This window comes from Pseudopipra pipra, chromosome 23 (genome assembly GCF_036250125.1).
Source record: "Pseudopipra pipra isolate bDixPip1 chromosome 23, bDixPip1.hap1, whole genome shotgun sequence".
NCBI lineage: Eukaryota > Metazoa > Chordata > Aves > Passeriformes > Pipridae > Pseudopipra > Pseudopipra pipra.
The window spans coordinates 1,061,475-1,083,086 of record NC_087571.1 but is presented as its reverse complement, the minus strand read 5'-3'; the positions used below and the strand labels follow the sequence as shown (position 1 = coordinate 1,083,086).

Genomic DNA, 21,612 nt, shown 5'->3' with positions numbered 1-21,612 from the left:
AGCCCAATAATTTCTGCTTGGCTGTACATCTCTTCCAAACAGGCATCCGGTCTTGATTTAAAGACTTCAAGAGATGGAGAATCCATCACTTCCCGTGGCAGCTTGTGCCAATGGTTATTTCCAATAAAGGAGGAAGCTATTTAGAGCTGGGCTTATATGTCAGAATCCTCTCTCAGGGTAAAGAATGGCTCACAGGCTGCTCACCCGTAAAACAAAGGCACAAAGCAGTCACTGAAGAAGGATCTTGCCCCAAAAGCGAGTCTGTTCTTTCCCACTGTTGCAGCTGATGTATCTTAAGTTGGTCTTTTCTCTATGAGCATCATCTTCCATGCCCATGGTGGCTGTGAAAACGTTCATTACCAGTGGGTTCTTTTTCTCAGAAACAACCCAGCACGTTTTGCCAACACACACATTTCCCAAGAAATCCTCCCTGGGAGTGTGTGGCCACCCTGGGCCTTCCACGGGTGGAGAGAGAAGATGTTCTGCAGAAAACACCTCCATGGCTCCCCCAGTCTCCATGATATCCATGGATCTCTCAGTCTCCATGACATCCATGGCTTCCCAGTCTCCATCACATCGATGGCTGCCTCCAGCCTCTGTGACATCCATGGATCTCCCCAGTCTCCATGACATCCATGGATCTCCCCAGTCTCCATGACATCCATGGATCTCCCCAGCCTCCATGACATCCATGGATCCCCCCCCCCCAGTCTCCATGACATCCATGGATCTCTCAGTCTCCATGACATCCATGGATCTCTCAGTCTCCATGACATCCATGGCTTCCCAGTCTCCATCACATCCATGGCTGCCCCCAGCCTCTGTGACATCCATGGATCTCTCAGTCTCCATGGCAACCATGGATCCCCCCCCCCCAGTCTCCATGACATCCATGGATCTCCCCAGTCTCCATGGCAACCATGGATCCCCCCCCAGTCTCCATGACATCCACGGATCTCCCCAGTCTCCATGACATCCATGGCTGCCCCCAGCCTCTGTGACATCCATGGCTCCCCCAGTCTCCATGACATCCATGGATCTCTCAGTCTCCATGACATCCATGGCTCCCCCAGTCTCCATGACATCCATGGATCTCTCAGTCTCCATGACATCCATGGATCTCTCAGTCTCCATGACATCCATGGCTTCCCAGTCTCCATCACATCCATGGCTGCCCCCAGCCTCTGTGACATCCATGGATCTCTCAGTCTCCATGGCAACCATGGATCTCTCAGTCTCCATGACATCCATGGCTCCCCCAGTCTCCATGACATCCCTGGATCTCTCGGTCTCCATGACATCCCTGGATCTCTCAGTCTCCATGACATCCCTGGATCTCTCGATCTCCATGGCATCCATGGATCCCCCAATCTCTCTGACACACATCCGTGGATCCCCCAGTCTCCATGGTCTCCCAGACTCTTTCCCATCCTCCTGCCTCCAAGCCAAGGCACGGAGGAGAAGGGAGGAGCCCATGGGTTATCAGGATGGACATGTGGACACCTGGGTCTACGTCAGCCTTTCCAGGTTTTTTGAGTTCCCATCCCTCAGCTCCGGAGTGGGACGGGCCGTGGCCATGGCCCAGCTGGCTGAGCCTCGGCCTGGCCGGGCCGGGCAGCTCAGGGGAGCTGAGGGAGGAGCTGGGAGAGCTGATGCCCAGCAGGACTGGGCCGTGGAGTGGGACACGTGTCCACTCTGTGCTACCAACCTGGACTCATCCTGAATCCTACATTCCCTTCAGGGCTGACAGGGGACTGGTTCTTGGGCTCATTCAGAGGACCAAGGCATGGCCCTGCTGACACCCCAGAGTGTCCTGCTATGGACCAGACCTGGGAGCTGTCCCAGTTTCTGTCCCAGTGCCACCAGAGTGTGCAAACCCGGCCGTTCCTGTAACCCCTGTTACTGAGTTATTTATATCCATATAATATACATTATTTGGTGCTTCCTGTTCTATTAAAGGGCTCCAGGTCCCCAAGACATTTCCAGAGCAGTGAAGCAGTGAGAGCCACGGGAGCTCCTGGAGCATCCAGGCTCTCCACACCTGGAGCGATGTAGGAGCGGGAGGGAGGGATGGGAGTTGCTCTTGACAACTTAATGCACTGAGATAAAAATTTGTGCACGTCTGGGAGGGCTGCCCAGGCTCTCAGTGAGGAGATTTGGCGCCCACTGAGCACCTGTAGGAATCAACCTGGAACTGCAACTGTGGGAACTCGCTTGTTCCAATGGATTAAACAAATCTTCCTTCGCTGGAGGAGAATTCCCAGCTTGGCTGATAATCCATCTGGCAAAAAGAGCTGGACAAGATCTGAGCCAAACCCACAGATATTTTTAACCCTTGCAATATGTCTGGCACCGGCTGGTGGGGACAGAGCTGCCCTCAAATCTCAGCTTTCTTAGATCTTCCAAAATCAGACGAGAGAGATCTCTGGGATGAGGGAAAATGTCTCATGTGGTCTCAGTTCCTCAGCTGATTGACAGAGCCCCCCAGCCCAGATACCACAGGCAGGGCAAAATATGGCATCCAAATCCATCGAGGAAGTTTGCTGTTTGATAACCACATCCTCTGGAGGGGACAGGGCTGCTCAGAAATAGGGCAGTGGGAGGAGCAGGACTCCCACATCCCCTCTTCCCCCCTGACAAACGGACCCAATTTCTGCCCCCGCTTGTCAGAATTTCTTCCCCATCCAACGGGATCTGAAACAACAAGGGATTTTTCAAAGAAGCACGTTTGGCCTCGGTATAAATGTTGTTTTTCCGAGCTGCCACAAGGTGCCAGCATTTCAGAGTGTTCTGGGAGCCAGGCGGCGGCAACTCAGCGCGGGCTGGACCCCGCTCTGCTCCACCAGCTCCCCCCGGGGCCGTCACAGAGCCCTCTCTGTCCCCATGGATTCGGTATGTTAGGGGGCAAGGGTGGGGAAGGAGGAGGAAAGTGTCTTCATGGAAGGTGGAGGAAAGCACCTTCATGGAGAGGTGGAGGAAAATATCTTCATGGAGAGGTGGAGGAAAGCATCTTCATGGAGAGGTGGAAATCGTTGCTGTCTGGGCTGCAGACCTTGGCTTGAGCAGTTTTGGGGCTGCCCTGTGTGAGCAGCCCATGGCTCCCCTGTTGGAGGCACATGCAGGTGCTGGATGGAAGGATGTTCCCTGTGCCCATGAGGACCGTGGTTTCTCTGACTGGGCTGGGCTGCCTCCTTCCAAGCTCAAAGGAAACATCCTCCTGCTCCAAGACTGTGCAAATGCTCCTGCTGGATCTGTTTGGGCAGCATTGTAGCACTTGCAGTGGGAGTTTTCCCTCTCACTTCCCCAAACTGAGACAAACGAAGCAGTTCTGCATTTTCTCATCTCGCTTGTCTCTCTGGCAGGGACGTTCCCCTGGCAGCCCTGGGGAGCTCACAGCCCTCTTTCAGTTCTGTTCATGCCCCATCTGACCAAGTGCCCTTCTCCCTGAGCCCTCTGGCAGGTCCCAGCAGGAGAAGAAGGACTCTGTGGACTCAGTCCTTCTTCAGGAATTGCTGCCCTGAGGCACAGGAGACTCCTGGATGTCCCCTAAATCTTACAGTGCCACCAAGAAGGAGCAGTTGGTGGGGTTTTACAACCTAGTTGAGGTTTCTTCCTCTTGTGGAAAGATATACAAGAAATACAGCTTCTCCATCAGGCTGATAACCTTCTGACACCCCCCTCCCCCCCCCCCCCCCCCCCCCCCCCCCCCCGAGTGCACCAGCAGTGCCCTGCAAGCCTTTGGTAATTCCTCTAATCCTCCACACATCCCAATCCCCAGATAGGCACTAACAATCCATCCCTTCTGCAGGGAGCTGAGCCACCTGGGAGATGGGATGCAGCAACCTGCTATGGCACCTGAAACCCTCAGGGGCTCCGTGATCCTTCTGTAAGTCCTTGAAAGCCCCATCCATGGTGACTGATGAGCTGAAGACATCCCCCTGGCACCCCTCAACAGCTCTCTCCAAAACAAGATCCAGTCCCGTTTCATCCCCCTCCCTTCTCTATCCATTCCCCTGGAGATGGGGAGATGGGAGAATTAACACACTTGTTTCTATAAGTATGTATTTCTTCCCCTCCTGGCTCACTTCAGGGATCTTGTCTCCCACAGAGAGGGATAAGGAAGATAATTGAAGTTGATGGGCAATATGGTAAAAACACAAATCCCCTTTTGGTTTGAGGGAAGACAGAGCAGCCAGCTGGTTTGGAGCTTTACTGCTCCGACCACAGCACGGGAGGACAATTTGGCTTGGGAATATTCCTTTGCAATCACGGAATTCCTCACCTCCCTGCAGCAAATCAGGATTGATGTCAGCAGAGCAACCTCAACTTTCACAACCCGAAGCCCAGGCCAAGGACTTTTTGTGCCTTGACACGAGTTTTACACTCTCCAGTCCCCCAGCACTCTGCTCTCCGTGGAGGTGTGGGATAAATTCCCTGTTTCTCTTCTGGAGCAGCGAGCCCCGGCTTTGTCAGTGAATATTCAGGGAGACAGACACTGCTTCCAGACAATGCTGTCTCCAGAAAGGAGAGCTGGGCCAGCGGGGCTGTGGAGGAAGGACTTGCCTGCTCCCTGCAGGCGGGTGGTTCAAACCACAGCTGCAGAGCTGCCCTGGGGCTGGTGACACACGGGGGATGCTCCCAAATGGAGCTTGGCCACAACCCTGCACGGTTTTTTTTCCACACACACATTACAAATGGACTTCTCAGCTCAAAAGTGGAAAACCAAATGTTTTCCCTTATGCCCCTCATTTTTTTTTGTTAAGGATTGGGTTGTCTCTTTTCTTTAAATAAACTACTGATTTGTAGTTTCCTACCAGTGTTTCTGCTCTGCAGTTGAGGCGAGCCTGTGAAATCTTTGCACTCAGAAAATAAAGTGGGATTTCATCATCACCTTTCTTCAGGGAAAACTTCCAGCCAGGACTTTACTACGTGGCACTTGGAGCACGCTGGAGAGGAGGACATGGAGCAGAGCCTACCAAAGCCAAACCTCAGACTTAACCCCGCTGATTATTCATCTCCTTCTGTACCACTTCTCAAAACTAGGCTTCCTGGCACTGGGAGACACTGGAAGTTGCCCGGTTTAACTGGGGCCATGGCAGGACAGCCACAGGGTGCCACTGAGTACCAGCAGAAAAGCAGCACAGATGCCAAAACATCTGGATTGTGCAGCAAAAGATGTGCCAGAGCCATTCCTGCTCCTTTCTCTGCTGCTTTGTCACTAACACAACACAGAAGGGCCTACAGAACAAACATGCTGCTGCCAGATGTTTAGAACATCTGCTCAGACCAATAAAGCAAAAACAACAACAAAAAATAACCGTGAAAAGAAAGGGAAAGAAGGAGCATCCACGGATCCTGCAGGGCGCAGTCTGTGTTTGCTGGGATGTGGTGGGACTGCCCACAAAAGCCTCATGGCATGGTGACACCACAGGTGCTCCCAGGGAAAAGCATTTCTGTCCCCAGGGATGTGAGAGCCACGGGGGTTTGGACACCCCTCTCCCAGGGGTGACCCCATGGATTTCTGTGTCCCTCCTGCTGCCTGGGTGTCTCTGCTGGACACTCATTCCCGCTCCATGTGTACATGACATCATCCTGCCTGTGTTCATGGCAGCCCTGGGGGGTGAGGAAGTGTTCTCATTCCCTGCTGCAAACCCATCCCAAAGTGCAGAGAGGCCCTGGCACAGGCTGGGGCAGTGCTCTGGAGCTCCACAGGTACGGTTTGGGAAGCCAACAAGGAGCAAAGCACCACAGGGAGCTGGACACTGAGGGGCTGGAGCGTGTCCAGCTGGGGAAGGGACTGGAGCACAAGTGCTGTGAGGAGAGGCTGAGGGAGCTGGGGGGGCTCAGCCTGGAGAGGAGGAGGCTCAGGGGAGACCTCCTGACTCTCTGCAACTCCCTGACAGGAGGGGGGAGCCAGGTGGGGGTCGGGCTCTTCTCCCAGGAACCAGCAGTAGGACAAGAGGGCTGGGTCTTCAGCTGTGCCAGGGGAGGTTTAGGTTGGATATTGGGAAGAAATTCTTTCCAGGGAGGGTGCTCAGCCATTGGAATGGGCTGGGCAGGGAGGGGGTGGAGTCCCCATCCCTGGAGGTGTTTAAGGTGAGACTGGATGTGGCATCAGTGCCATGGGCTGGGAACCACGGTGGGGTTGGGTCATGGGTTGGATTTGATGATCTCAGAGGTCTTTTCCAACCTGGTTGATTCCGTGGTTCTGTGATTCTGTGGGTGGCTCCTGGCACAGCACCTCTCCCAGGAGCACCCACAGAGAGCATCCGGGAGTGGAAACCCAAGAGCCTCGAGCCCAGACTGAGGTGAGTCCTTTCTGGGATGGTCTGAGCACTGCCCAGTCCGTGGGGTGTCCCTGGGAACTCTGTGCTCTGGCAGGTCTGTCAGTGCCCATTTTGGGCCCCACGGAAAGGGAAGCTCCCTGGGTTACAGCAGCACCTCAAGGCTGGTGCAATCCCCCCTGGGTACGTCCTGCCCTGGCTTTGTGCCCAGGGGAACCTCAGCTCTACCAAAGTGGGGCCAGTTCTCAGCTTCCCCCAGAGCCCCAGCCCACCTCCTGCACTGTTTAAAGTCCTTGGTTTCAGCTCAGCCCCTGAGCCCTCCAGGTGTAAACCCATGTGAAAACACCCCCCCTTTCCCCAGGCTGGCTTTGCAGTCAGTGCCAGGTCTGAGGGCATTAGACCCCAGCCTGGGCCGTGCCTCCACGTGCCTCTGTGGCCACTCCTTGGGCCTGAATCTGCCTCCAAGTTTGTGCCAGAGCATGTGGCTGGTTAAAGAAAGCCCAGTAACCACAGCTGACAGGTTGTGACTGGGTCATAGAATCATGGAATCCTGGAATCTTGGAGTCACAGACTCATGGAATGTTCATAGAATCATTAGAATCATTAATGTTAGAAAAGACTCTTTAGAAGGTCTGGATCATCTTACACGTCCTTCACACCTCAGCTGAGTGTTGGATCTGCTCACCAGAGCAGTGTGCCACGATGCTGGAGCCAGACAGTGGGATAGTTTGTCTTGCTTGGTCTGAGCTTTGCTACAGCTGGGAGCTGAACCCAATCCCTGCTCAAAGCAGCTGCCCCCAAGAGAGTGACCCCCATCCCACCCCTCCTGGCTGGGGACAAGGATCCCTGGAGCAAAGCCAGGGGACAACATGTCACAGGAGGGCACTGGCACCTCCCAGCCACTGCTGTGGTAGGTTTTACATATGTAAATATACACTTATATATATATATATATATATATATATATATATATATATATAAACTCTGAAGTCAGGAGAAATGAATCATTTGGCAGAGGTGCAGCTCTGGTTTGGTGACAGGCTCTGGCTTCCAAGCAGCTCTCCCAGAGAGCCTGGAACCAGCAGAGCAAAGAAAAACACCTCTGATGGGCAGAGAGGCTGGTGGGTCCCAGCAGGAGGAAGCCAGAGCAAAAGGCTGCAGAGGTGACCTCAGTGGGCAATAGAAAGGCAAGAGCAGTGCTGCTTCCAACTTAAATAAAGACAGATATTCCACTCAGTGCCTCCCAACCAGCCTCTCTGGAGCTGCCCATGCTCATTCCTCCACAGTCATTTAAAAAGGCCCAGGCAGAACTGCAGAGAGATTACCAGACCCCAGCAAACCTGATTGACTTGCCACTCTACCCAGGTTTGAGCTCTACCCTCTGCATCATTGAATTCCCCTGGAGCAAGGAGTTAAGTAAAATAAACAAGGAAAATCAGAGTTTTAGTGCTCAGGGAGCAGAAACTGGGTTCTTTGCACAGAGAGCAGCTCTTTCTCTGGGTGGTGCTGCCCTGCCCTGCCCAGCGTGGGAAGCTCCAGCATCCTTCTCCTTGTCTGCCAAGGCTGCTCACCTCCAGCTGGGTCCATCCAATGCTGCCCAGCCAAGTGGAAAATACCATGATGTACATCTTTCCTTGGCAATTTTGGGATTCGTCGGGGCAGTGAATAATCTCATGCCTTCAAAACTGGAAACCTTTCTGTGCCTTGTGAAGCTTCCCTGAGTGAGAGGAGGAGTCTGAAGCAGAGAACAGCAAGGTCTTGGCCTCGGTGAAAACACTTGCTGGTATTTCCACGTGCCACCAAGTGCAGCATCTTTCTCTGGGTGACCTTGTATTTTGCTCAATAGGATGAAAAATCTGAGTAATTCCAGAGGAACTGGTTGTGCCCCTGTGTAGGGACAGGATTTCTCTCAAGCTGGAATGATTGTCACCACCCTGGCAGATGATCTGAATTTAACAGGTTAAAAGTGCATACATGGGGTGGGGAAACTTAGAGAGGAGTGACCTGTGATCCATTACACTTGTGCACTGGGAATATACGGGATTTTGAAGCTCCAGTTTTGCAGGAGGGAAACTTTTCCCCTAAGCATTGTGGTTTCAACTGGTGCAATCATTGGAGCCAACTCACCTAGAACTACAGCCATTTTCCTGAGGAAAATGGGGAATGAGGACACCCAGACTCCAAAAAATCCCTTTCTGAACTGGCCAGCACTCACGACACCCAGCACAAGGGACTTTTTAGTGTCAGAAACCACTTCAAAAGAATAATTCACCCTCCTGCAGTGACTCCTCTCGTGCTGTGTCTGTGTGTCCAGAGCCAGAGCTTGTGCTGGGGGAGGAGGTGTTTGGGATGGTGAGTTTTCCAGGGTAAGGCTCCTTCCTCAGGAGACAAAAGAGCTGGGAATTTTCATAAACACTGCAGTAAATTTCAGAGGATTTGATTTTATTCCAGGGCAAAATCTGGGGCATTGCTTTGGAGAGGGATTTAAAGAAGTGGGAGGCAGGAGGGGACCAGACCCATTGATCTGCACAGGGAATGGAGAGGGACAATCCCCACGGGGCTGTACAGGCTGCCCAGGAGAAAATTCATGCTGGGGAATGTGAATCTCTCCCCTGGGTGACACCAGGGCTGTGTCTGGAATTCCCAGGTAGACAGACCCTGGGCAGGGTGTCCATACACTCTGCTTTGCCTTCATCCCTCATCCTTCAGCCCAACCCTTGCCAAGCCCTCTGATACTGCAGATGCATCAGGAACAAACTACAACTGGCAAATCATTGTATTTATGGCAGCAGTGTAATCACCTTTTAGCTTTCAGACCTAAAACCAGAGTTTCCTGACAGCTGGTTGTATCATGGTCCCACTAAACTCAACTCCACCAGCCAGGGTAAAAAATGTACTTTCTCATTCATCAGTGACTTTGAAGCTTTGACTATTCCAGCCAAAAAATGAGAAAGGGGAGTAGAAGTCATGAAAATAGGAATATTTATTTTTGAAAGAATTGAAACACCTAAATACTGAGCTTTGGTGCTTTTTGAAAGGATTGAAACACCTAAATACTGAGCTTTGGTGCTGTTTGAAATAGAATCCAACATTTCTAACCAAATGGTCCTTAGGATGGAAATAAAAATACAAGCAATTGACAACTACCAAACCAGGACATTTCAAATTTGAAAACACTTGGGGAAAAGTCTGAATTCAAGAGATATTTGTGAGCATTTGGGGGCTGCAGGAGGGGGAGCTGGGCTCCTGACAGGAAGCTTGAGCCATGTCCCCACTCATCCCTCTGCTCTGACTCCCCTCTCCTCTCCACCTCCTTGGCTGACTCCAACCAAACAGCCTCTAAAGGCTGGCTGTCCCAGTCACATTAAATTTATACAGATTTGGCAAAAGTCAGCAGCTGAGGACACAGAGGGAGGAATGGGGTGAGTTGGGGCACGAGGAACACGATGACACAGAGGGAATAATGGGGTGAGTTGGGGCACGAGGAACACGAGGATATAGTTGGAGGAATGGGGTGAGTTGGGGCACAAGGAACACGAGGACACAGAGGGAGGAATGGGGTGAATTGGGGTACAAGGAACATGAGGACACAGGAAAACAGAGTTTATGCATTTGCAGAACACCTTATAACAAAGAAAGACTAAAAAAAGCAATTGCCATGCAGTGCTGTTACATCCTTCTCCAGGACACTCCTTGTACCCTCTCCTGAAGCATCTTCCACTGGGTGCTGGGGCAGAGAGGACCAGGGCAAGGCTGCAGCCACAAACTGGACTCCTCCTGTGGTTGAGGAACCTCTTTGATCCTCAGTCCAGGGCTGGTCTCCTCCTGCTCCCGTGTCCTGGTGCTCTGCACTCGCTGACTCTGCTCCTGTTTCTGTTTCTTTGTCCTCAATTGTGTCATTGTCTCGACCAGGAACTTGGAAAGCTCCTTGGAACACTGGCCTGTGCTGCTTTGCCATCTGGCTGCTGGCTGACGACTACAGTAGCAAACAAAACCCAAACATTATAAAATAGGCCTGTTAAAGTTGGTTTTTATGAAAAGGATAATAAGATGAGAAATGGGAGAGAGCCTGTCTTGTGCCAAGCTGAAGAGGAACCATCACCAGAGCTCTCCAGACGAGGAGCTCTCACCAGGGCTGCAAACACCCCTGGGTTTGAGGCTCCAAAGTCTGGGTGAGCAGGAGTGGGGACACTGAGGCACGGGGTCAGCCCTTGGGTCTGGGGCAGACCTAAATGTCCTGGTGCCCAGGAAGTGTTGGCATCCTGCAGGGGGAACCAGCCAAGGAAAGGCAGCTCTGAGGGCAAAGAATCTTCTTGCACGTCACTTGGTGTTGACTCTACTGAGGACAGTGGCAGTGCTGCTGCTCCTGGAGGGATCACATCCTGCTCCTCCTGGAGAGATCACAACCTGCTCCTGGAGGGATCACATCCTGCTCCTCCTGGAGGGATCACATCCTGCTCCTCCTGGAGGGATCACGCTTGGAATTGGCCAGTGAAAAATGGGATCTGGCTCAAATGAATCCATCTTATCTTCAGCCTCTCTTCCTCCCCCTGAGGGGAACATGAATGACTGGGGCTGCCTGGCTCAGCTCCCATTTCCCCGGGTGGTTCTGGGTGGATGGGCACTATGAATCAAAGTGTCACAGGGAGCCAGGAAATGGGCCAGGATGGAGAGCAGGAGCCCAAACCACTCTACCACAGAGGGTTCAGGCCAGGGAAAGCCCAAAAAGACCTTCCCTGCCTTCAGCTAGGGGCTCAGGACTGGGATTTTAGCAGCCCTCCAGCCCCTCAGATTTCCACCCCCTGTTTTTTGAGGCCATTTTTTGGCAGCTCAGCCACAGGAGCTGGGAGTTTGCAGCTGCCATCTGTTTTCATTGCCCTTCAGTGGTGATGTGTAAACATGAGCAAGATGAAGGATTGTCCTGAGGGAGGTCAGAGATGGGGTGGGGAGGTGAGAAGTTGTGATGGAGCAAAGAATCCACACGGACTGAGCTGCACCTCCAGCCTAAAATTAACTCATCTGGTCCTTCAGCCACTCCTCCTGCGTGAGACCTGCACCCAGTCTCTCTGGGAATGAAGGGAGGCTCTCCTGGTTTGCTCCATCCTTTCCCAGCCAAGGCCAGGCTTGACACAAGGCAGGTCTGTGCCCTCAGCACCCCCTGCTATCTGCAGCATTGCACTGCCCTTGTTGCCATGGGCAGAGTTATCTCACAGGGACTTGGGCAATGCAGCCCTGCCATTATCTCTGCTTTGCAGATGGGGAACCAAAACACAGAAAAAATGAAGGACAGGCCTGTGAAATGAACTCTTCAAGTTGCATGTGACAAAGCCCAGCAGTCCTCAACTCCCACAGCCATTCCCTGGGGCCAGGGAGTCCTGTCAGTCCCAGCAGGAACTGTTTCCTTCTGTAGGTACAGACTTTGCTCTGCAGTCCACGCTGCAGGTCGAGGAGCTGTCACTTGGTCACCAGTTCAATTAGCAGCTCATATTCCTCTTTCAGCTCCTGGAGCCTCATCAGAGCCTCTCTGATCCCAGGAAATGAGTTTTCCAAATGAAGCGTGCCTAGTGCACTGATAAAGAAGGCATCAATGGCCAGTCCAATTTCTCTATTCTCTCAATCCTTATAATGGATGAGGCATTGGAGCAGCCTGGTCTGGGGAAGGTGTCTCCACCCATGGCAGGGGTTGGAATGAGTGATCCTTAAGGTTCCTTCCAATTTCTCCTGTTTCTGGTTGTTTCCAGTGTGTTTGTTCCCCAAGATTATTCCTTAAGGGTGCCTGCTCTGAAAGCTGTGTAAAAACGTGTGTGCATGCACATGCACCCTTAGAGCTGCCTGGATCCTAAGTGTGCTCAGACAGGAGGATCAGCCCCTCAGATTTCCCTGTGCTGGTTGCATCCCTGCTGTATCCCAGCTTCTCAAGGAATACACATCTATGTCTCCAAATTTACCACAGAAGAAGGTCTGAACCTTACACCCAGCAGAGACAACAGCGGGTTTTATTGACTGCAGCACCATCAGGAGATCAGTGCATAGATTTACATAGCACTTGCCATGCAGGGATCACAAACTGCCTTTATCATTCCCTTCAGACCTGGGCTGCCTCGGGCCCTGAGTCATTATCTGATCCATGGAAGCTGGAATATCTCAGCACCTCAGAGATCAAAAGGAAACTCTGCACAGTTCAGAGAGAAGCATTTTGAGGCTGCTGAATGTGCTCTCTCTGAGTAGATTTCTCTTCCCATAGGAATGTTTTGCCACTGTGACCCAAACCTGGCAGCTCTGCTGCATCCTTGCAGTGGCACAGCTGAAGGGACCATCCCTGCCTCACACAGGGAGGGATGGAAAAGCATTTCCATCCACAGAGCTCCACAGTTTTCCTCCACCACAGGAGCATTCCCACCTCCCCCAGCACCCCCAACACAGACATTGTCCTGTGCCATCAAACAGGAGCCAAGGCAGCTGCACCTGGGGCAGCCCATTTGTTGGTCATTGTAACCAGGAATATGTAGCACTTTTCATGCACACAGGATGACAGATAGCAGGGACAGAGATTTCCTACCATTCCAGTTTGAGCACTGAGTACAAGTGTGTTCACTCTGGGATTTTTGACCAGTTTAGTGATTAAGTCCCACCATCAGCACGGTGGCTCAGCAGAACTTCTCTCATGTGGACACAGCCTGAAGTCCTTCCCCATGGCTGGAGCAACTGGGTGTCAGTGCAGCAAAACTGCAGCAAAGCTTGGCCTGGGAGTGCCTGGAGGGAGATGGTTGGTCATCCAAGGGCTCTGCTGCGGAAACACCTCCTCCCCTTAGGGAATGGTCTGATGTTTAGGAACAGGGCAGGATAACAGGAGCACAGGGTTTACAAGTGCCTGTTGCACCGGGACCTTCGCTGAACTTCCTTCATCAATCTCCATCAATCCTCCCTTTCCTACGCCCCAATCTGGGCTCTTAAACAGCTCCCTTCCTCTTTTTCCTCCCCTCTCTCGCTGCCCCCCAGCACATACGTGCACATTTCCTTTTCCTTAAGCAAACAATTTTCAGATTTAAAAGTGAACTCTCGCTGCAGGCTGGAAAAAGACAATGTGGCCTGGCTCCTTATCTGCTGCTATCTGCTGCTGCTTGTACTCACAACAGGCTGTGAGCCCAGATTGGCTTTACAGGAGATTTCAAGTGTTTATGAGCCACAGGAGGGAGAGAGAGGAGGGGAAATCTGGTAGGGAAGATAAGTCCAGGAAATAAGGCAAGTGACTGGAGCAGAGTCAACAAGCTGAGAGAGCAACCGGACACCTCCAAAGAGCCAAGGATGTGACTCAGTGTCACGACTCCAGTTCTTAGAGGGGATTCACCTCTAATGGTCCAGGGGGGTTGTGATCGTGATAGAAAAGGGAAACATCTTGATCTCTTTATAGACTTGGGATATTTTCCAGTTAGGAGCCCAAATGTAAGCTCCTCAATCCATAGGCAGGCTCCTAAAATAAACTGCTTGGTTTTCCAGGATCGTGCAGCACGTGCTGGCTCCAGCGGGTCCCTCGGTCACACCGAGGGGTTTGTGATGTGCTGTGTAAATCTAGACCCTCCCTGGGGCCCAGAGCATCATCTGGTCTTTGTTCATGTGCCACCCAGAGCAATGTGGCTTCAGACCAACAGGACGAGGTAGCAGCTGCTCACATGGGCACTGGGATATTTTTATAATCACCGGGATATTTTTATAATCACCTTTTATCCCCACGTGCACAAGGTTTTTGATGGTAACTGGAAAAGCATGTAGGCTTCATCTGTAACGGATTTTAAGGACAAAAATATCTGGGCTGGTTGTATCCGAGAACAGTAATTCACCTTGTTCCAGGCAGCCCAAAATGTGTCTCTAAGCATGGCTGTGCAATGAAAAGGTGAGGGTGTATGCTCTTCCTCTGCAAGACCAGCTGGATGAAGTTTTCGTGCTCCGATGGTTGTTTCTAAGCAGGAAAAAATTGAAAACCATGTTCTTTAGGGCAGATGGTCTGGTTTTACCTTAAAATCTGTAATTTATGACATACCTTTCATATCTTAGCTACTGAGTATAAAGAGAGCCTTATGGAGACCAGAGTGACACTGATTTCCAACAGCCACCAGCTGGAGAACCCTGGACCACCCCACATTGTGCACTGATTTAGTGCTGATCTTACTGATTTAACAGCCTGAGTCAACACCATTCTCCTTTGGTTGGTTGACTGGGGGGTTTTCTGGCCCAGCCTTTCATTGGGGCTCAGCTATTCTGCAGTTTACTTGCTCCAGCATCTTCAGTTTTCCTGCCCTTGTTGTCCCAGTCCTGACACACACCCAGCTTCAGCTGTGAGCTCCAACATCATCCTGACACACACCCAGCTTCAGTTGTGAGCTCCAACATCGTCCTGACACACACCCAGCTTCAGTTGTGAGCTCCAACATCATCCTGACACACACCCAGCTTCAGTTGTGGGCTCCAACACCCCAGGATCCGTGTGCTCAGGCCACTGGTGACAACCAGTGCTCCCAGCAGTGTCCCTGCTCCAGCCCCTCCGAGTGTATTCATGGAATCAGGGAATGCTTTGGGTTGGAGGGACCTTAAAGCTCATTTTGTTCCAATCCCTGCCATTGGCAGGGATGCCAGGATATGCCAGGATATTCCTCTAGTGCCTTCCATCACTGGCACAAAAGGGAAACAAACCTTCCCTCCTCCTTCGCACAGATTCCTCTTTCACCCACACACCTTTCCCTGTGAAATCCACTTCAAATCCCAGTTTCATCCCCTCCACACTTGTGTTGTCTGAGGGTAGTGGAAGGTTCCCTGCCCATGGCAGGGATTGGAATAAAATGAGCTTTAAGGTCCCTTCCAACCCAAACAATTCTTGGATTCTATAAAACCTTCATTACTCCCATCTCCTTTCCTTGCATGGGGAACAATTTCTTCCTGTCCCAGGCAATTTCTTTGGCCCATAAAGCCCTGATCAAAGCTGAACTCAGTCTCTCTGTTGTCTCTATTCCATTAGGGATGTCCTGGAGGCCCTGCAGGAGAACAGGGCTATGCCCTGACCTTGAGTCAGTTCACAATACAGCAAAAGCTCAGAGCGAGCACTTCATAATATTAACCAGAGAGACTTCCCAAATCATCGCTCCTTTCCATATGGGAACAGTTACTCTGCCTTATAAAGCCCCTCTCCATGGAAAGGCTGCTCCGACGGGCACTGAAACGCTTTAATGCGACTGGTGCAGCCCGAGCTGTCTGGTGACAGTGCGTAGACAAGGCCCAGGGTGTAAGAGCTCTTCAAGGGAAAACCTTCTGTGGAAAGGGCTGTAAAACACCATTTTACTGTGTTGTTCTAAATTTCCTCTCTATTTTATGGTTCATCTAATTTGAAGAGAAACCCTCTCAGCGGAGAAGTGGAATGGGAAACATGCTCCCGTGTCAAAACACTTGGAATAGCATCAAGCTCCTGTTTTAGCCATTTGTTTCTCCTAATTTCACCTCGGGGTTGGGTGTTATTTTTAATCCTTTTCATTCATTCAGCTGTTTATGCGGCTTTTGGTGGAGCTGCCTTTCTTCTCTCTCTCTTCTCTCCTGCTCAGCTCCTGTACCATCCACAGTGGATCAAAAACAAGGTGAGATGTTTCCAAGAAATTAACCTCTGGAAAGAAATAATGGATGTGTTTGCTTGGATGGTTGGTTTTCTGTGGAGACCAGAGCAGGTGGAGCCCCTGTAGAGCTCCAGAAGTGTCCTCAGGGGCTGCCTGGTCTCTCCTGAGCAGCAGCTCCTCCAGGAGCTCCAGTCCGGGGTGGCCAGGGATGCTCTGAGGGAGCACCAGGACAAGACTTTAGGGTTTTGCTTATTAAAAAAAAAAAAAAAAAGGAAATAAGCAATCCCAGAGCAAGCAGATACAAAGGGAACAGGCTGTGGAGCTGGGCTATACAAGGAGAGGGAGCTGTGCTGGAAACAAGGGCATCCTTGTGTTTTATATAGAAAGAATAAATATTGTTATGTCTTCTGGAAGAGGTTCTTCATGCAAAATTCACCAAAAAGCAAAGCAACGGTGAATCTTGCAGTGAATTTGGGGTCACAGCTCCTTCTCGTTTCTTAAAGAGGCAAAACTCTGCCAGAGAGAGAAAAGAGCTTTTAATTTCTTTTACTTATTTTCTTCTATTTCTCTAGTCAGCGTCGGCTGGGCAGGCGTGTGGAAGAGAAAGGGAGCGGTGGGGGCTCCTTTGGGATGGTAAATGTTGGTTTTGTTCAGTCAAAGGGGCACAGTAGAAACTGGGGGGGAAAGGTGTGGCAGAGCTGGAAGATGTGGGAGCCCTGCCAGGTTGGGCTCTGACTGACAGGATGGGCTGTGACTGAGGGGACAGGCTGTGGCTGAGGGGACAGGCTGTGGTTGACAGGATGGGCTGTGACAGAGCGGACAGGCTGTGACAGGTCAGGGTGTGACTGACAGGAAGGCTGTGACTGCTCTGACTGACAGGTCAGGCTGTGAGTGACAGGTCAGAGTGTGACTGACAGGCTGGATTGTGACTGACAGGACAGGCTGTGACAGGTCAGGGTGTGACTGACAGGTCAGGGTGTGACTGACAGGAAGGCTGTGACTGCTCTGACTGATGGGAAGGCTGTGACTGACAGGTCAGGCTGTGAGTGACAGGACAGGCAGTGACTGACAGGTCGGGTTGTGACTGACAGGACAGGCTGTGACAGGTCAGGCTGTGAGTGACAGGGTGGGTTCTCCCCTCAGCACACGCCCCATTTTGTCTGTCGAGGACAGGGCTGCAGGACCTCCCTCAGGGCTCTGTTCCATGTCCTCTCACCCCACCAAGGGCAGCAGGGTCCCCTCAGGGGGTGAAGAGCCCCCTGAGCACAGACCCCTGTCCTCTCAGGGGCAGCAGGTCCCCCTCAGCACAGACCCCCATGCCCTCAGGGACAGATGAGTCCCCTCAGCACAGACCTCTGTGCCCTCAGGGGCAGTAGGGTCCCTCAGTACAGACCCCCCTCCCCTCAGGGGTGGCAGGGTCCCCTCAGCACAGACCCTGTGCCCTCAGGGGCAGACGAGCCCTTCACAGTGCAGACCCTTCACCTCTCAGGGGCAGACAGGTCCCCCCAGCACAGACCCCTCTCCCCTCAGGGGTGACAAGGTCCCCTCAGGGGCTGTGCCCCACCCGCTGGGTTCTCTCACCCCTCTGAATCTTCACAACTTCTGGGGCATGAAGGAGAGGAGAGCCCAGACTCTGCCAGGGGTGAGACGTTCACCTGTGGCATCTCTGCTGGGAAGGGCCCCTCGGCATGGCCCAGCTCCCTCGGGGACCTCAGCATGACCCATCCTCCTCTGGGGACCTCAGCGTGACCCATCCTCCTCTGGGGACATCAGCGTGACCCATCCTCCTCTGGGGACCTCAGCATGACCCATCCTCCTCTGGGGACATCAGCGTGACCCATCCTCCTTTGGGGACCTCAGCGTGACCCGTTTGCATTTGAGGACCTGGCAGGGGTGGCAGTGCTGTCACCAGGGGCTGTGGACACCCAGACAAACCTCTGCAGGTGCCACTGCAGGGTGTGTCACAGTCGTGTCACCCAACAAACAGTGAGGGGGTTGAACACAAAAATCCTGGGGAAAAAAGGTGTCATCAGGGCCACGTGTCCAGCAGGGAGGCCCCAGGAGAGCAGAGGCTCCATGCTGGGGAGCAGAGCTTGTGTGGAGTGAAGGGTTTGAAATGGTCCCTGTCCTGCCTCTGCCACTAAGGGATTAGATCCCTCTGCCACAGGGATTCCACCTCTTCCATAAGGAATCAGAGCCCTCTGCCACAGGGATTCCTGTCCCACTCTGCCCACCAAGCTGTTGTGGGATCTAAGGTCTTATCACACCATCCTTAAACTTTCCTTCCCACCCTTTTGTCTGTGAATTTATTTGGGCCAGCAAATGTCATTGTAACACTTATATTCTGCCCAATATAACCTGCAGGAGGATGTTGCTGAAGACTGGTTAAAATCCAGAGGAAAACAACCCACATGGACTGAGGATCAAACCAGTCACCAACCCAGGCTGGTTTAACGGGAGTTCCATGACATCCCACAGACAGTAAATCATTTCCTCCCATGTTTATAAACAACGGGAGTGGAAACTCCACTGTTTTGTAAAGAATCGGGTCTTTAACAACACCACCAAACCCCCACGTTTTCCAACTTCACAATAAACACTGTCAAAATAAATATCCAAACGTCCTCAGACCCAGGCAGCCCAGCAAGAGTGAAAGGTTCTCATTCCCATTTAGCAGAATGGGACCAAGGGAATTAAAATTCCTGGGGCACACATGAACCTTCATCTAACATTCCTTCTTCAAGAATAATATAGAATGTAACAATTACAGCAATTCTTTTTTTTCCTGTCCCCTCGTTTTATCTGTGTAACTGAAGTTTCCCTTTTGTTGTGATAATGATTTTATCAATAATTTATGATTATTTATTTGAATACACTAATCACATTCATCACTAATATAAGACCAGGGTGAAACATATTCTATTTCAAAGGTGTTTTTCATGGTAGAGAGCAATTTAGCAAAGCTGAAATGGCTTTCCCAAAAATATTTATAGTGCTTTTGCTGATTTTAAGTGGAATTTATCAAAGTGCTTTTACTTAGATTGATTAGTGGAAATGAAACAGTAGATCTTCATTGAAAAGGATCTTTCCAGGATCTGAATGGAACCTTTTTGTGATGGTAATTTATTACAGAAATTGTTTTTCATGTCAAAATTCTAAAATTGTCCTTTTTATGAATTGAAAATAAAAATACATTTCAACAGGGAGGATTTTCCTATAAAACTAATATGTTTTAATTTCAGGAATATGGCTAATGATAATTAACTACTTCATAGAGTTCCAGCCAAGTACCTTTTTTATTAAATGTTGCTTAAAGATAGCCCAGGGAAAAACCAGAATCTGCAGCCACTGCCTCATCCAAAAGCTGCCCAGCAGCACAGCAGATGAAAAATCAGATGGACATCTCTCCGTGGCAGCTGTGTTTCACTATTTCTTTCTTGAGGGGGAATTTAGGAGCCTATTTTCATTTAACTCTGGGAGATCTGTTTGTAGCACCCAAAGCACGTCCAAAGCCTCCGTCCCTGCGGTGGGAGCAGGACCTGGCAGGGTGTGTTGAAGTCCTTCATCCCTTGAGCTTCTGCCCCTCAATCGCTGATGGATCCTCAAACTTCCTCCCTCCTAAACCCCCGGGTTTGGGTGTTGTGGTGGCTGATTTCACTGAGGCAGAGTCACCACCTCAGCTTTTGGTGGCTCTCCTTGACCACAGGCCCAGGCTCCAAAGTGCCTCCAAATTTTGGACCAAGCCATGAGAGGAGAAGAGGGAAAACAAGATGTTGCCATTATTTTCCCACAGCACATGGAAACGGGGATGGCCACTGAAAAATCCCCACATTTTCCTCGCAGGAAAGGGAAACAAGCCCAGAAGTGTGTGTGTGGTTCCATGTCAAGCGCTGGAGCTCCTTTTGACTTCACATACTTTCCCCTTATTTCTAATTAACGTGTTGAAGAATTTTAAAATGTAATAAACATTATTTCTAAACAACCAGAAAGTAAAGTTTGCTTCTTTCTGGTTTGATGTAAACGTTTATAGCACAGCTCCATCCTTAAACAGTTAATCTTACGGTGACCTATTAAAATAAAATGAATTGTGTTATAATTCATCCTAAAGCAACCTCAGGGTTAGTGTATCAGGTAACTCCTGCTTTTGCAGCCCTCATGACGTTTTTAATCAAATTCAGCTGTAATTGCTGGAGCATTCACATGCCTCTTTTAATACTCTGCCTACATTTGGGACTCGCACGAGTCTGTTTTCTCTTAACGTATCTAATAAATAGAAAACATGAAAAGAGCACATTTCGCAGGACTCGGAGCTTTTCCACCGTTTCATTTGTTGCAGCAATTGTCTGACAGGCTCATGGGAACGGAGCACTTGTCGGGTTCCCCCCGCACCCTCGGCTAAAGCCCTTTGTGGGTTTTAAGTCCCTGTTTGTGTTGCTCGCACCCCGTTAAAGGGGACACGGGCACGGGCGGCAGCGGCTGCCCCGGGACAGCCCGCAGGGATTTCAGAGGCATCTTGAAGAAATCACCGCCCGTGATGGATGTTGAAATGTTGCTTATGTACAAGTCACCTACGGTTTGGTGAGGAAAACTGGAGATGTCGTGTCTGCCGCCGAGCTATTTGGATAAACAAAACTCCCGCAACTTTCCCTGCTCAGGAGGCTGGAGGGGGGGTGGGGGGGGCGGGTTTTTTTTTTTTCCTCCTTGGTCTGCTATGCTCCAGCTGTTTCCAATTTGCCAGCAATTTTCTTTTGGGCTAGTAAAGCTCCCAAGATGACTGCAACTGGCCACAGGGGTCTCCCCGCTCGGCTGTGGGGTTTGGTTACAAGGGGCAGCAAAGCCAGCTCAGGATTCAGGGCACTCATCTCCCTTGAACTTGGGAGTGCTTTACATCCCGACTCTTTTGTTAACGCCAGCCTTTAAAGTTTATTTCATTGCAGGCTGGGAGGCTGCTCACGGCTCCCTGTCAGAGGTTTGTTAAAAAATAAAGGAAAATAACAGGAAAAACGCACGGGGGAGCGATGCAAGCGCCTGTTACCTGCCCCGCAACGAAAAGGAGGGGAGGAGGCGTCTGTTAACACAATAGTAAAGCCCTCGGGGTTCCTCTTCAGCGCCGTGTTTTGTGTAATTCACACGTGGAAACGTGAGAAAAGAATGAACGATGACTTTGAAACGTGAGCCGGTCCGCTCACAAGCCGGCTCGGTTGTGAGGGCGCAGGAGTTGTTCCCATCCCCGCAGAATAATGAGATTAAGGCTTGGAAAGAGCATTTTTTTACCCTGCGCACGCGATTATTTTAAAGCCATTTAAAAATGACAACGCTGCTTTTGGTTTGGGGTTCCCCCGGTTCCCCCTCTCTCCGCACGTCACGAGTCCCTCCTGTCGCTTTGCTTTTTCCTTCCTTAGCGTCTCCCTAAAATCCCTGTCGCTTTACCTTGCGTAGGAAACAGTTTCTCTTGCCACAAACAACAACAATTATAATAATAACAAAGAATGCGAAGAATTTCTATATTAAAAAGTGGCTCTGGCGAGGTCCCTGGTCACTGGGTCCAGGTCTGAGTCTGTTTTCCTTGGAAATTGGGAGGAATGCTAAACGCCTCGTCTACCAGAGAGCAAATTGTGTGCGGAGCTCTAGGCACGGCTCCCAAGTTGCCCTTTCACCCCTTCACTTTATATGTTCCTCTTATTAAGGAGAAAAATGTTTCAATATGTTGGAATTTGGGGCAAAGCCGGCAA

General features: G+C 51.0%; 1 long non-coding RNA gene across 1 annotated transcript; it reads right to left on the bottom strand.

Moving 5' to 3' along the window:
- Positions 1–15,736: 15,736 nt before the first annotated feature.
- On the bottom strand, positions 15,737–17,856 carry LOC135401902 (uncharacterized). The gene is made up of 2 exons (XR_010424964.1): positions 17,536–17,856; positions 15,737–15,928 (listed from the first exon to the last, which is right to left on the bottom strand). It is a non-coding gene; the product is annotated as an uncharacterized LOC135401902 (long non-coding RNA).
- Positions 17,857–21,612: the final 3,756 nt, after the last annotated feature.